The 16,180-nt window shown below is 38.7% G+C and overlaps 1 protein-coding gene across 4 annotated transcripts in view; it reads left to right on the forward strand.

Annotated features, from left to right (window-relative positions):
- The window catches only part of RASAL2 (RAS protein activator like 2), a 353,760-nt gene that overhangs the window by 28,170 nt on the left and 309,410 nt on the right, over positions 1 to 16,180 (forward strand). The gene's annotated exons all lie outside the window — the stretch shown is intronic.

Below are 16,180 nucleotides of genomic sequence, written 5' to 3' on the forward strand. Positions count from 1 at the left end.
CCCTTTGCTTTCCAATTCTTGGCTACCACAAAGAGAGCTGCTATAAATATTCTTGTACATATGGGTCCTTTTCCTGCTTGCGTGATTTCTTTGGGATACAACCCTAGAAGTGGTATTACTGGGTCAAAGGGTATGAACATTTCTATAGCCCTTTGGGCATAGTTCCACACCGCCCTCCAAAATGGCTGGATCAGCTCACAACTCCACCAGCAATGCAACAATGTTCCAATTTCCCCACATCCTTTCCAGCATTTATCATTCTCCTGATTTGTTATTTTAGCCAATCTGACAGGAGAGATGTGGTATCTAAGAGTTGTTTTGATTTGCATTTCTCTAATCAGCAGCGATCCAGAGCATTTTTCCATATGCTTGTAGATAGCTTTAATTTCTTCCTCTGAAAACTGCCTGTTCATATCCTTTGACCATTTCTCAATTGGGGAATGGCTTGTATTCCTATATATTTGGCTTAGCTCCCTGTATATTTTAGAGATGAGGCCTTTATCAGAGATACTAGTTGCAAAGATTTTCTCCCAATTTTCTGCTTCCCTCCTAATTCTTGTTGCATTGGCTTTTTTTGTACAAAAACATTTCAATTTGACATAATCAAAATTATCCATTTTGCATTTTGTAATGCTCTCTATCTCTTGTTGGGTCATGAATTCTTTACTTTTCCACCAATCTGATAAGTAAACTATTCCTTGCTTTCCCAAATTACTTAGAGTATCAACTTTTACTCCTAAATCATGAACCCATTTTGACTTTATTTTGGTATATGGTGTAAGATATTGGTCTATGCCCAGTTTTTGCCCTACCATTTTCCAATTTTCCCAACAGTTTTTGTGAAATAGTGAATTATTAGCCCAGAAACTGGCTTCTTTGGGTTTATCAAAGAGTAGATTGCTAAACTTGTTGATTTCACCTACTTGTGTACCTATCCTATTCCACTGATCCACACCCCTGTTTCTTAACCAGTACCAGGCAGTTTTGATGACTGCTGCTGTGTAGTACAGTTTAATATCTGGTGTGGCTAAACCACCATCTCTAGCATGTCTCTTCATTAATATCCTAGATACTCTAGACCTCTTGTTTTTCCAAATGAATTTTGTTATTATTTTGTCCAGCTCAGTAAAAAAATTTTTTGGTAGTTCGATTGGTATGGCACTGAATAGATAGATTAATTTAGGTAGAATTGTCATTTTTATTTTATTAGCTCGGCCTAACCATGAGCAACTGATATTTCTCCATTTATTTAGATCTGATTGCTGCAATCTTTTTGCTAATATTTTATTTAAAATTTTTGCATCAATATTCATTAGGGAAATTGGTCTATAATTTTCTTTCTCTGTTTTAACTCTACCTGGTTTGGGTATTAGTACCATATTTGTGTCATAAAAAGAATTTGGTAGAATTCCTTCTTCACCTATTTTCCCAAATAGTCTACAAAGTATTGGAATTAGTTGTTCTTTAAATGTTTGATAGAATTCACATGTAAAACCATCTGGCCCTGGAGATTTTTTCCTAGGGAGTTCGTTGATGGCCTGCTCAATTTCTTTTTCTGATATGGGGTCATTAAGAAATTTCACTTCCTTCTCTGTTAGTCTGGGCAGTTTATGTTTTTGTAGATATTCATCCATATCTCTAAGGTTGTCAAATTTATGGGCATACAGTTGGGCAAAATAATTCCTAATTATTGTTTTGATTTCCTCTTCATTAGAGGTGACCTCACCCTTTTCATTTTTGATACTGGTAATTTGATTTTCTTCTTTCTTTTTTTTAATCAAATTGGCCAAAGGTTTGTCAATTTTATTGGTTTTTTCATAAAACCAGCTCTTTGTTTTATTTATTAATTCAATAGTTTTCTTGGTTTCAATTTTATTAATCTCTCCTTTGATTTTCAGTATTTCTAATTTGGTATTTAATTGGGGGTTTTCAATTTGCTCTTTTTCTAGCTTTTTCAGCTGTATGCCCAGATCATTGATCTCCTCTTTCCCTATTTTATTCATGTAGGCATTTAGAGATATAAAACTTCCCCTAAGAACTGCTTTTGCTGCATCCCATAAGTTTTGGTATGTTGTTTCATTATTGTCATTCTCTTGAATGAAATTATTAATTGTTTCTCTGATTTGTTCTTTGGCCCACTCACTCTTTAGAATTAAATTATTTAGTTTCCAATTAGTTTTTAGCTTATTTTTCCATGGTACTTTATTAAAAATGATTCTTATTGCATCATGATCTGAAAAGGATGCATTGACTACTTCTGCTTTTCTGCACTGGATTGTGAGGTTTTTATGCCCTAGTACATGGTCAATTTTTGAGTATGTGCCATGTACTTTTGAGAAGAAAGTATATTCCTTTTTATCCCCGTTCGGTTTTCTCCAGAGGTCTATCATATGTGCCTTTTCTAAAATTCTGTTTACCTCCTTAACTTTTTTCTTATTTATTTTGAGGTTAGATTTATCAAGTTCAGAAAGGGGGAGGTTGAGGTCTCCCAATATTATAGTTTTGCTGTCTATTTCTTCCTGTAACTCCCTTAACCTCTCCTCTAAGAATTTGTATGCCTTACCACTTGGTGCATATATGTTAAGCAATGATATTGCTTCATTGTTTATGGTGCCTTTTAGCAGGATATAATGTCCTTCCTTATCTCTTTTAATTAGATCTATCTTTACTTTTGCTTTGTCTGAGATTAGGATTGCTACACCTGCTTTTTTTACTTTAGCTGAGGCACAATATATTTTACTCCAGCCTTTTACCTTAACCCTATGTGTATCCCCCTGTTTCAGATGCGTTTCTTGTAAACAGCATATTGTAGGATTATGGTTTTTAATCCATTCTGCTATCTGCTTCTGTTTTGTGAGAATGTTCATCCCCTGCACGTTCAGGGTTATGATTTCTATCTGTGTCTTTTTCTCCATCCTAATTCCCCCTGTTTATGCTTTTATTTCTCCCTTTCCCCTTCTCCTCCCCAACAAAGTTTTGCTTTTGACCGCCGCTATCCTCAGTTAACCCTCCCTCTTTATTCCCCTCCCTTATCTTACCGTTACCCACTTGCTACTTCTCCTCTTCCTTCTGCCCTCCCCCCTCCCTTTTTCCCCCCTTTCCCTCCCACTTCCCTTAGGACAAGTTAGATTTCTAAACTTATCAGAGTATGTTATTCCCTTCTTGAACTAGATCAGATGACAGTAAAGCTCAAATACTGCTCTTCTCCCTCCCTTCTTTCCCTCTACTATAATATGTTTTTTTGCCACTTCCTTTGGTGTAATTTACCCTTTTCTACAACCTCCTTACCACTTCCCTCATAGCCCTCCCTTTATATCTCTTATTTATATTTTATATCTTTACATCAGTTAATTTATACAGGCATTCACAACCTATGTATATGCCTTTCATTTGTCACAATAGTTGTACCATTCACAAGAATGACTTATATATGTATGTGTATATATATATATACACACATACATAAAAAACATACATAAGATGATATAATCCCACATAAAGATGTAAACAACCTAAGCTTATTGGTTAATGAAGTTTGTGGGGTTTTTCCCCCTGGTTACCTTTTTATGTCTCTCTTGAGGTTTGTATTTGGAGATCAAATTTTCCATTGAGTTCTGGCCTTTTCATCAGGAAGGTCTGGAATTCCCTTATTTCATTGAATGTCCATCGCCTTGCCTGGAAAATTATGCTTAGTTTTGCTGGGTAGTTGATCCTTGGTTGTAGTCCCAGCTCCTTTGCCCTTTGGAATATCATATTCCAATTTCTCCTGTCTTTTAATGTGGGAGCTGAGAGATCCTGTGTGATCCTGACTGTAGTTCCACGATATTTGAATTGCTTCTTTTTGGCTGCTTGCAGTATTTTCTCCTTGAGTTTATAGCTCTGAAATTTGGCTATAATATTTCTTGGTGTTTTCAGTTTGGGATCTCTTTCAGGGGGTGATCGGTGAATTCTTTCAATGACTATTTTGCCCTCTGGTTCTAGGACCTCTGGGCAGTTGTCTTTGATAATTTCTTCGAAGATACTGTCAAGGCTCCTTTTTTCATCGTGGATTTCCGGTAGACCAATAACTCTCAGATTGTCTCTCCTGGATCTATTTTCCAGGTCAGTTGTTTTGCCAATCAGATATTTCACATTTTTTTCTATTTTTTCATTCTTCACATTTTGTTTTATTACTTCTTGATGCCTCATAGATTCATTAGCTTCCACTTGCTCAAGTCTAATTTTAAATGAGTTAGTGTTTACATTTTGCTTTTGAGCCTCCATTTTCAATTGGTTGATTTCACCTCTCAGGGTGTCCTTTTCTCTCTCTAGATTCTGAATCTCCATAGCCATTTCGCCAATCTTATTCTTTAGGGACTTGATTTCGTCAGTGGATTTTTTCTCCCTTTTTTCCATTTTTTCCATATTTTCTTTTAGCTCCCTAATTTGGTTTTTAAAATCCTCTTTTAGCTCTTCCAGCAGTGCTTTTTGGGCTGGAGACCAGATCATATTAGCTTTTGAGGTATCTGATGTATCTACCGTGTCATTGCTATCTTCTTCTATGTCGATATTTTGATCCTGCCTGTCTCCATAAAAAGAATCTATTGTCCTCGGTTTTTTTTGTGTTCTTCTTCATGTTGGTTTGCCTTTTGCTGGCTTTACAACGAATTTCTATCTGTGAGTCTCGGGGCTTTCTGTCCCAGCTTTCTTATTCTGGGGGTTGTGAGTCTAGAATTATAACCTTCAGTTTCCTGAGGTGTGGGGGAGGGGTCTGGCTCCCTGGCGTCTCACTCCCTATGGGTGCTCTCCAGCACTTGCTTTTCAGCAATGGTCTCAGCTGTTTGTTGTTTGAGCTGATGACTGGCACTTCCCCTGGGGGAGCAAGGTTACGTCTGGGCTCCTGGCTTGGCCCCCTGCCGACTCTTCCCCTCTGGGACTAATGAGCTTCTAGTATTTGTCCTGTGAAGCCCCGCTACTCTCTCCTCTGTTTCAGTTCTCTTTTTTTTTTTCCCTGAGGAATTCTCTGGGTGAGGGGGGGAGGGGTTAGAGCCGTTTACCTGGCCATTGAGTCTTCCGGAAGTTCAAGAAGCCGAGTTCCTGGGTTTTGCAAGCGTCAGGAGTGGGTGTTTTCACGGCTGGTGGCGTTGCTCTGCCTCTCGTCGCTCCCAGAGACTGCCATCCTGTGTTGGGAGGCCTGGGGATCTCTGCCGGTTTCTGGCGCCCAGCTTTCTCCCAGCCCGTCTCCCACGTGGATTTCCCGGCCGGCCTTCAGCCTTGGTCTGGAGCAGCTCCGCACCGAGCACTCTCCGAGCCTGCAGGTTCGTTCCTCCGGCCTTTTAGACTCTCCCGGCTTGGAAATTTGCCCCACGCACACTGCTCGCGGTTTCTGACTCTCTCAAATCTGCTCAAATTCACTTTTTTATGGGAATCTGACAGACCTTGTGAGAGAGCTCCGGTAAGACACTTCCTTCATGCGGCCATCTTGGCTCCGCCCCCCCACAGATGAATTTTAAAGACCCTAAGTCTACCAGTCTCCTGTGGAAGAGAAATTTTTTTTAGAAAGTTTAAAGTTGTACGGTATTTAAAATTTAGCTGCTTAGTTCTGGGATTGAATTATTCTAAAATTGTTAATGTACTAGATAACTCTTAAGGAAGCAAAGCTATTGGGGGTGGAGCCAAGATGGCAGCTGGAAAGCAGTGACATGCCTAAAGCTCTCCTCCGGGACCCTATAAACACCTATTAAAAAATGGCTCTGAACAAATTCTAGAACTGCAGAACCCATGAAAAAGCAGAGGGAAGCAGGGCTCCAGCCCAGGACAACCTGGATGGTCTCAGGGTAAGGTCTATTGCATGGAGCTGGGTGCAGAGCAGAGCCCAACGTGGGACGCACCCAGACCAAGCAGACCAGGAGCCAGGCAGAACAGGCCCAAGCCCCCTGAATCAGTGAGCTGTGGCAGTTACCAGACTTCTCAACCCACAAACACCAAAGACAACGGAGAAGGTTAGTGGGAAAAACTGCAGGGACAGAGTGAAAAGAGTTTGCAGTTTGGCCACCTCCCCCAGGGCAGTGGAGGTGGCACAGCTCTGAGGTAGCTTACAGAACTGCAACTGCAGTTGCTTCCAGCCCCAGTCCCACGTGGTGGGAGGCATTAAGTGGCAAATCAGAGCGGGAGTGCAGCGCCTGCTTAGATCTGAGTCATGGTCTGGGTTGGCAGTACATGGGGGAGGAGGAGTGCTGGTGTGGCAGAACTAGCTGTGTATAAATAGTTCTGAAAACAACAGCTCAGCCCCTCAAGCTTGGGACAAAGTACTCTCTACTCTACAAGCAGTCATACCCTGACAAAAAACTCAAAGGTCAAGTAATTGGCTGGGAACATGGCCAGGCAGCAAAAACGGACTCAGATACAGACTTAGACTTTGGAATCTTTCTTTGGTGACAAAGAAGACCAAAACTTATAGGCAGAAGAAGTCAACAAAGTCAAAGAGCCTACATTAACAGCCTCCAAGAAGAACATGAACTGGTCTCAGACCGTGGAAGAGCTCAAAAAGGATTTGGAAAAGCAAGTTAGAGAAGTAGAGGAAAAATTGGGAAGAGAAATGAGAGTGATGTGAGAAAACCATGGAAAACAAGTCAATGACTTGCTAAAGAAGACCCAAAAAAATACTGAAGAAAATAACACCTTAAAATATAGACTAACTCAAATGGCAAAAGAGCTTCAAAAAGCTAATGAGGAGAAGAATGCCTTGAAAGGCAGAATTAGCCAAATGGAAAAGGAGGTCCAAAAGACCACTGAAGAAAATAATGCCTTAAAATTTAGAATGGAGCAAGTGGAAGCTAGTGACTTTATGAGAAATCAAGATATTATGCAACAGAACCAAAGGAATGAAAAAATGGAAGACAATGTGGAATATCTCACTGGAAAAACCACTGATTTGAAAAATAGATCCAGGAGAGATAACTTAAAAATTATTGGACTACCTGAAAGCCATGATCAAAAAAAGAGCCTAGATCTCATCTTTCAAGAAATTATCAAAGAAAACTGCCCTGATATTCTAGAGCCAGAGGCTAAAATAGAAATTGAAAGAATCCACTGATCACCTCCTGAAAAAGATCCCAAAAAGAAAACTCCTAGGGATATTGTCGCCAAATTCCAGACCTCCCAGATCAAGGAGAAAATGCTGCAAGCAACCAGGAAGAAACAAATTGAGTATTGTGAAAACACAATCAGGATAACCCAAGATCTAGCAGCTTCTACATTAAGGGATTGAAGGGCTTGGAATATGATATTCTGGAGGTCAATGGAGCTAGGATTAAAACCAAGAATCACCTACCCAGCAAAACTAAGTATAGTGCTCCAAGGCAAAATATGTATTTTCAAGATAGAATAGAGGACTTTCAAGCTTTCTCAATGAAAAGACCAGAGCTGAATAGAAAATTTGACTTTGAAACACAAGAATCAAGAGAAGCATGAAAAGGTAAACAAGAAAGAGAAGTCATAAGGTACTTACTAAAGTTGAATGTTTTGTTTACATTGCTACATGGAAAGATGATGTACCCTCAGTATTAGGGTAGCTGAAGGGAATACACACACACATATATATATGGACAGAGGGCACAGGGTGAGTTGAATATGAAGGGGCGATATCTAAAAAAAAAAATCAAATTAAGGGATGAGAGAGGAATATATTGAGTGAGAGAGAAAGGGAGAAATAGAATGGGGTAAATTATCTTGCATAAAAGTGGCAAGAAAAAGCAGTTCTGTAGGAAGGGAAGAGGGGGCAGGCAGGTGAGGGGGAATGAGTGAATCTTGCTCTCATCAGATTCGACCTGAGGAGGGAATAACATACACACTCAATTGGGTATGTTACCCCACAGGAAAGAAGGAGGAAGGAGATAAAAAAGGGCAGATGATAGAAGGAAGTGCAGATAGGGGGAGGAGGTAATCAAAAGCAAACACTTTTGAAAAGGGACAGGGTCAAGGGAGAAAATTGAATAAAGGGGGATAAGATAGGAAGGAGCAAAATATAGTTAGTCTTTCACAACAAGAGTATTGTGGAAGGGTTTTGAACAACGATACACATGTGGCCTATGTTGAATTGCTTGCCTTCTTAGGGAGGGTGGGTGGGGAGGGAAGAGGGGAGAGAATTTGGAACTCAAAGTTTTAAAAACAGATGTTCAAAAAAAAGTTTTTGCATGCAACTAGGAAATAAGATATACAGGCAATGGGGCATTGAAATCTATCTTTCCCTACAAGAAAGTAAGGGAAAAGGGGATGCGGGGAGTTGGGGTGACAGAAGGGAGGGCTGACTGGGGAATGGGGCAAACAGAATATATGCCATCTTGGAGTGGGGGAAGGGTAGAAATGGGGAGAAAATTTGTAATTCGAACTTGTGAAAATCAATGCTGAAAACTAAAATATTAAATAACTAAATAATGAGTGACAGAAAAAAAAAGAAAGCAAAGCTATCAATAAGATTTTATATTCTGAAGTGAAAGTATTTATAGAGATAGGGAAATATTCCCTTTTCCTGCAGGATTCAAAGCATTATTAACTCTTCCCCTTCCCAGGTGGAAACTAATTATAGTTACTAATTATAACCATTACCATTTGGGAAGGGTAGGCATTGTGAATGCTGTAAAGAAATGCTTTGACACTTAAAATTTCAGAAAAAAAGATAATTTCTTGGAAAGTACTTCCTTTGCTGAGCTTTCAAGAATTGTACATAATATAAATGAGATATAACCATGTATATACATACATGTATATCTATGTCACTGTATATATGGGTGTGTGTGTGTGTGTGTGTATGTATGTATTGGGTGGTTGTGATCAGGACCTGTGATTTCATCTCTGTAGGGAAGTGGAAATTGCCTTTACTGATAAGGATAAAGTAAGGATAAAGATTGACCACTCATCCTTAATTTTATAGTCTTAGTTGTCCAGAGCTCTGAGAGTTTGAGTTGTCCAGTATCCTATAGCCAGTATGTGTCTGAGGCAGAACTTGAACCCAGGACTGCCTGACTCAGATTTGGGTTTTCTAGGCATATACTACGTATACTAGATAGAGAAGGTGAAAACCTTATTAGTTATTGATCCTGAACCTAATATATTGCTGCTCTCATTATTTAGAGCTTCAAAGGCCTAGAATAAAAGAATTGAACAAATCTGACTGTCCTCAGTTATAAAAGTTGCCTTTTCTGATAGATGCTGTTGCCTAGACTTGCCTGTAGCATAATTTTGCTTTTCCCAAGGCAGTTCACCCTTTACGTTTTAGATTCTCTCTGGGTGTTTCAAAATAGCCAGGATACAGTGTTTGAAGTTCTCTGTGCACTTTGAAGACTCGGAAGTACTATAGCAATGTTAGCTGTTATTATCATCTCCAAGAAATTACCTACTGCATTGTTCTGCCTTTGTGTCTCTAAAGGCAGATAATTTAGAGGATTGTTATACTATATATGTGACTGGAAACCTTAGCTCCATTCGTATCTCTTTTTGTTTTTAAAAAAACATTTGGAGGATAAATAGAAGGGCAAAAGGCTTCATGTAGAAGATAGTGCTTGAGCTGTATCTTAGAGGAAGAGGGGGACTCTGGGAAGAAGTATGGAGGGAATACTTTCCCGGTATGGGAAAGATGGGAAAGGGTGTGTTGTGTGTATGTAACAGAAATAAGGCCCTTTTGGTTGGATCACAGAGTGTAAGAGAAGAAATATTGTCCACTGTAGCTAGAATGATTTGTTGGGGCCAGGTTGTGTAGGGGGAAGAGAAAGGGGAATAAGTACAGATGTACATCATCTACTTTGTGGCAGTCACTATTCTGAGGGTCTGAAGGCAATGCAGAGTTGTTTGTATTTTATTCTAGAGGCAATAGGAAGCCACGGGAGTTGGTTGATTAGGGCAGTAATATGGTCAGAGCTACGGTTAATAAAAATTACTTTAGTAGCTGTGTGTAGGGTGGCCCGGAGTGGTGAGACTTGGGGCAAGGAGAGAGATTAGGAGGCTATGGCTCTGATCCAGGCAAGAGGTGATGAAGTCATAAACTAAGGTGGTACCTGTGTTAGCAGAGATAAAGGGTCAGATGGAAGAGATGTTGCAAAGAAGAAATGGCAAGATTGGACAACTGATTGGTTATGTGGGTTGAGGGAGAGTAAGGAATATAGAATGATGCCAAAGTTATGAACCTCAGAGAGTTAAAGAATGGTGGCGCCTTTTTTTGGTCTTTCTTTACAGATATTACTGCCCCTTCACAAACTGTCTTTCTTCCTACATGTAAGAAAGCATTAATAAGCAAAGCTTGCTATTATGGAAGTGACTTCAAGCCTTATATTTGCAGAATGTAAATAAAAGATGATTGTTAAGTCAGTGATGATTACATTTCGCATTTGAAAATCATGACTATGAGATCAAGTGAGATGAAAAAGATGTTTTGTCAACCTCAAAATGCTGTTATTTGTGGTGGTGGTGATGATGATGATAATGATGATGAGGTTGAGGGTAGGATGGTATATCCATGGCTTGGTCATGGAGTTAGGAAGAGTTAGGTTCAGATTGCATCTGATGCTTCCAAGATTCCCTTAGGTCTGTGATCTTGCTTTTGATACATATTGGCTGTTTGATAAGAGACAAATTAATTAACCTCTCAGGGCAGCTAGGTAGTGCAGTGGATAGAGCACTGGGCTTGGAGTCAGAAAGATCAGAGTTCAAATGTGATCTCAAACACTAGCCGTGTGACCTTGAACAAGTCACTTAACCTCTGCCTACATAAAAGTGGAGAAGGAAATGACAAACCAGTCCAGTATCTTTGCCAAGAAAACCCCATGGATAGTATTAAAAATGCTGGATGTGAATGAGGAGCCCCTCAGGCCAGAAGGGCCTGGTTGTGCTATAGTTCTCAGGGTGAGGAAGAGTTGGATAAGATTGAATTACTGAACAACAAAAAAGTTAATTTCTCAGGGCCTAGGCAACTCTTTAAAACCATAAATTATGAAAAAGTTCCTGATCCGCAACAATTTCAACACACTCGTGAACTCACATGTTAAAAAAATAAAATTTCCTATGATATATGCATATACCTGATATATAGGTATTATGTGTATAATATGGTAGTATAAAGCCTAGGACAGAATTATCAAATAGAATGCAGTGCAATAATATAATACCATAACATTTACTAAGTGCCTACTCTGTGTCAGGCACTGAGCTAAGCATTGCGGATATAAATAAGAAATAGACAGTCCCTGGCCTCAAAGAGCTTATAATCTAATGGGGGAAGGCAAGACAGAAAAGTAATCTAAAATAGGGGGTACAGTGGGGGTGGAGTGGGGATAATGTAGAGTAGAAATGCAGTGCAGGCATGATGACAGAGTCAAATCCCAACAGTGAAGCTGGTGGGAAATGAACGGTTGGCTGGGCTTCTGAGCACCCTAAATGATGACTTTGGGAGGAATTTTTGCTCTGTCCTCTAGCCTTCTGCTCACACTCGCAGAGTCTACTGAGGATCCTGATGAAGGGTGAGCACCAAAATTGATGCAGTCTATCGGATAAGTTTCCAGGCGACAAGCTTTTTTCTGGGGTGAGAGTGGAGGGGCAGGGGGGCAGGATGATGATGGTAGAGTGGAATCCAAGTAGTGCAGTCAGTAGGAAATATGTACAGATTTAATCAACCTCATATTAATTGTAGCTGATACACCGTTCTCTATTTTTGTATGTTTTCCCATTTTAATAAATCAGTTGATAATTTGAGGGGAAATAAAACTATAGTTACCCATAAACAGATTAGTCTACATGCCACACTGCTGCTGAATTTGCAGCAGTTGATTAACACGCATATTCCTTGAATTGTGGCTTAGCCTCATGCATTAGTAAGAAAGTAAGTTCAGAAAAAAGATGGGAAAATTTTAGCATTTTTGAATTGAGAACAGATTTTTGCCAAATGTAGAAAGACCAAATTAGAATGGGAAAAGACTGTTTTCTAACTGCTAAGAAACCATGACAAACAATAGTCTGAAGAAAAATAAGATCTATATATAGAAAACCTTTCACAATGGTCTCTTAAGTGTCTTTCATCAAATAAGAGATTAGGTGGAAATGTTGGAGAAGAAATATGGAAATGTCAACAACAACAAAAGATTCAACCTTTGACTCTGAGACTTCAAACCCTTTCAAAGAATTATCTTTTTTCAGTTTCCTTAGTATATTAAAGTCTATCTAAAAAGATTGTTTGCGTGGTGTAGTTCGTCAATTTATTTTTAAATAGAGACAAATTAATAAAACACATGTCATGTCGTAGGTTCAAGTGACTTATTTTTAAAAAAAATTACAGGAAACCCATGTCATCTCCCAAATATTTCTATACTGTTGAATTATATATTAGGGAACTGAGACTAAAACTCAGGGGCTAGTTCTCTAATTAGGCTCCTCTTTCTTCTGACAAAGGTTGGGCAGAATTCCATAGCCTTTGAATTAAAAGTGTGACACAGACTGGTGTCTTGAAATATTCCACTGAAGATTGAATAGCAGTAGAAGTATACCAAATGGTGATCTTGGGCCTCGCAAATAGAACACTAAAACAGATCTTGGCTTTTCTTCTGTAGGATGGAGAACGTGTTTTGTTTTGGTTTTTATTGAATCTGGTTTCAGAGGCATATACTCCAAGTCTTGTATTTCTTAAATTTATTTTGTTTTTTTACCTGTTACAGAACATTGTCCATTAGTAAGTGGAACTACAGTGACTCTTAACAAGTGGTTCAAGGTTGAGTTCAACATTTTGAATAAAATCCCTTCAGTAGCCAAGAAATAAAAAAAAAATCATCTTATTAAGCCACAACAGGTTTTTTTTTAATTTCTTTATTTATTTTTAGTTTACCACACACGGTTCTACATGGTTTTGAGTTCCAGTTTTTCTCCCCTCCCTCCCCCCTCCCTCCCCAAGACGGCATGGAATCTCATATAACTGTCATGTATAACTTCGCATTGAATTAATTTATGCACTAGTCAAGTCGTGGAGAAGAATTTTGACCAATGGAATGAATCATGCGAAAGAAGAGACAGAACCAAAAAAAAAACCCAAAAACAAAAACAAAAAAAGAAGCAAAGAAGGTGAGCATGTAGTGCGCCTCGATCTGTATTCAAACTTCGCAGTTCTTTCTCTGGATGAAGATAGCATTCTCCATCGTGAGTCCCCTGGAGTTGTCCTTGCCCCTTAGGTTGCTGAGAAAAGCGCAGTATGTCAGGGTTGGTCCTCACATAATCCATATATCTGTGGCTGTGCACAACGTTCTCCTGGCTCTGCTCCGCTCACTCAGCATTATGTCGTGTAGGTTTTTCCAGGTTGTTATGAAGTCTGCATCATCCCCATTTCTTATGGCACAATAGTATTCCATCACCTTCATATACCACAGCTTGTTCAGCCATTCCCCAATTGATGGGCATCCCTTTGATTTCCAATTCTTAGCTACCACAAAAAGAGCTGCTATAAATATTTTTGTACATATGGGTCCTTTTCCCGCTTGTGTGATTTCTTTGGGATACAACCCTAGAAGTGGTATTGCTGGGTCAAAGGGTATGAACATTTCTATAGCCCTTTGGGCATAGTTCCAAACTGCTCTCCAAAATGGCTGGATCAGCTCACAACTCCACCAGCAATGCAACAATATTCCAATTTCCCCACATCCTTTCCAGCATTTATCATTTTCCTGTTTTGTTATTTTAGCCAATCTGACAGGAGAGATGTGGTATCTAAGAGTTGTTTTGATTTGCATTTCTCTAATCAGTAGTGATCCCGAGCATTTTTTCATATGCCTGTAGATAGCTTTAATTTCTTCCTCTGAAAACTGCCTGTTCATATCCTTTGACCATTTCTCAATTGGGGAATGGCTTGTATTCCTATATATTTGGCTCAGCTCCCTGTATATTTTAGAGATGAGGCCTTTATCAGAGATACTAGTTGCAAAGATTTTCTCCCAATTTTCTGCTTCCCTCCTAATTCTTGTTGCATTGGCTTTTTTTGTACAAAAACATTTCAATTTGACATAATCAAAATTATCCATTTTGCATTTTGTAATGCTCTCTATCTCTTGTTGGGTCATGAATTCTTTACTTTTCCACCAATCTGATAAGTAAACTATTCCTTGCTTTCCCAAATTACTTAGAGTATCAACTTTTACTCCTAAATCATGAACCCATTTTGACTTTATTTTGGTATATGGTGTAAGATATTGGTCTATGCCCAGTTTTTGCCCTACCATTTTCCAATTTTCCCAACAGTTTTTGTGAAATAGTGAATTATTAGCCCAGAAGCTGGCCTCTTTGGGTTTATCAAAGAGTAGATTGCTAAACTTGTTGATTTCACCTACTTGTGTACCTATCCTATTCCACTGATCCACACCCCTGTTTCTTAACCAGTACCAGGCAGTTTTGATGACTGCTGCTGCCACAACAGGTTTCTTAAGAGTAACCTATATCATAATTAAAAAGCAAAATATATCTTCTTTCCTAATTTCTGTTTATCTACTCTCATATATTAGTGAAATATGGTGATTATATATAGTATTATTGTGAAATGATCCTAATATTTCAATAATTCAAGTTACTTAAAATGAAACTAATCTGATGTCAAATCCTGACTCTTCCCCCAACCCATTGGGTTAGAAAATTCATAATAAAAACATATTTTGGGGGACTTCATGTTAGCATGGAGGCATGAAAGGTTGTAGAGGGCCACAGTTCTCCCATGTATATTCTAGGGAAGATTACAAAGGACACCAAACTGAATAATGATCAAGAAATCCAAAGAGAAACAACGGTGCTTTTGTATATCCTCAGGGCAACACAGAAAGACAGCCAGAGCCCATGATTGTTGGGATAAAGATCCCCTTAAGGAAACCACCATAAGCACAGGTAAAGAGGCTGGAAAACACAGGGAGAGTAGGGGAAAAAGGATATGATAGGATGAGTCTAGAAACTGGTAGTGTTTGACCATGACACCCCAGCACAACTAGAAGTTGGCAGCTTTCTGACAGGGATGCTCCACAGGTGCTAAAAACCAGCAGTGCTTCATCAGGGACAATTTATGGGGTCCTAAATATTGAAGTCCTATGATTTGGAATAATACGAGACCTGCAATCTGCCAGTGCTCTGAAAATAAAAACTATCAAGAGAGACAGAAGACAGCAGCAGGAGTTCAGGAAATTGAGATCAGCTCCAAACTGAGACTAACCACCCCATTTAAGAATGCGAGACAGGGTATACCTTGGCCTAGGCACAAAGTCCAAACCAAGAATTGAGGCCAGAGATATGAACAAACAGTAGAAATTATTGAACACAATGAAGATGTATCATAGGGTCAAGAGAAGTTTCCTAAAGTCTCCAACTTTTTGGGTTAAGGGTTAATTATTCAAGAGTCATTTCCTAAAAGAAACTCCAAATTGAAAACTCTTACGCATGTTATAACTCAAATGCAGAGCTTCAGGGTCAAAGAAAAAAATGCTGCAAACACCTAGAAAGAAAGAGTTTGAGTAGTAAGGAACCCAGTCAAGGCCATGTAAACTTGATAGAAACTACTTTGAAGGAGAAAAGATTGGAATATAACATTCCAAAGGCAAAAGTAAAGGTTGACCAATCAAGAATAACTTACCCTCCAAGACTGAATATAGTATTACAAGGAAATTTTAATAGAAGACATTCAGGCATCACCAAAACCAAAAAAAACAAACAAAAAAACACGAAACAAAACAAAAAACCTATGAAATACAGACAAGTCAAAAGAAACCTAGAAAGATAAATACATTGAACAATTGGAAGGGGCTAAATAATGACGAAGTGCTTATATTCTAAAAGAAGAAAAGACAAATTTCTCTTAATCTTTATGCCTTTAAGGGTCACATAGGAGGTTAAATAAGACATGTGGCTTGAGGGAGACATGATTTTTTTTTTACTGTTTTGGTGGTCTTAAGAGAGAGGACAAAGGAATACACTAATGAAGGCGTGAGGAAGGAGGAAAATTATTAGTATAGTAAACCAGATCAATAATAATAAAATCACGTGATTACATCAAAATAGAAAAAACTTTTGACAAAATATTTATGTTAAAAATATTCAAAAGCATAAGAATACATAAACCTTTTTTTAAAAAAATGTGGTAAGTACTATCTCTAAAGCCAAGAGATGACATTTTCTGTGTATCTGTAAAGGATAAATACTA

The sequence above is a fragment of the Trichosurus vulpecula genome, chromosome 4 (genome assembly GCF_011100635.1).
Source record: "Trichosurus vulpecula isolate mTriVul1 chromosome 4, mTriVul1.pri, whole genome shotgun sequence".
NCBI lineage: Eukaryota > Metazoa > Chordata > Mammalia > Diprotodontia > Phalangeridae > Trichosurus > Trichosurus vulpecula.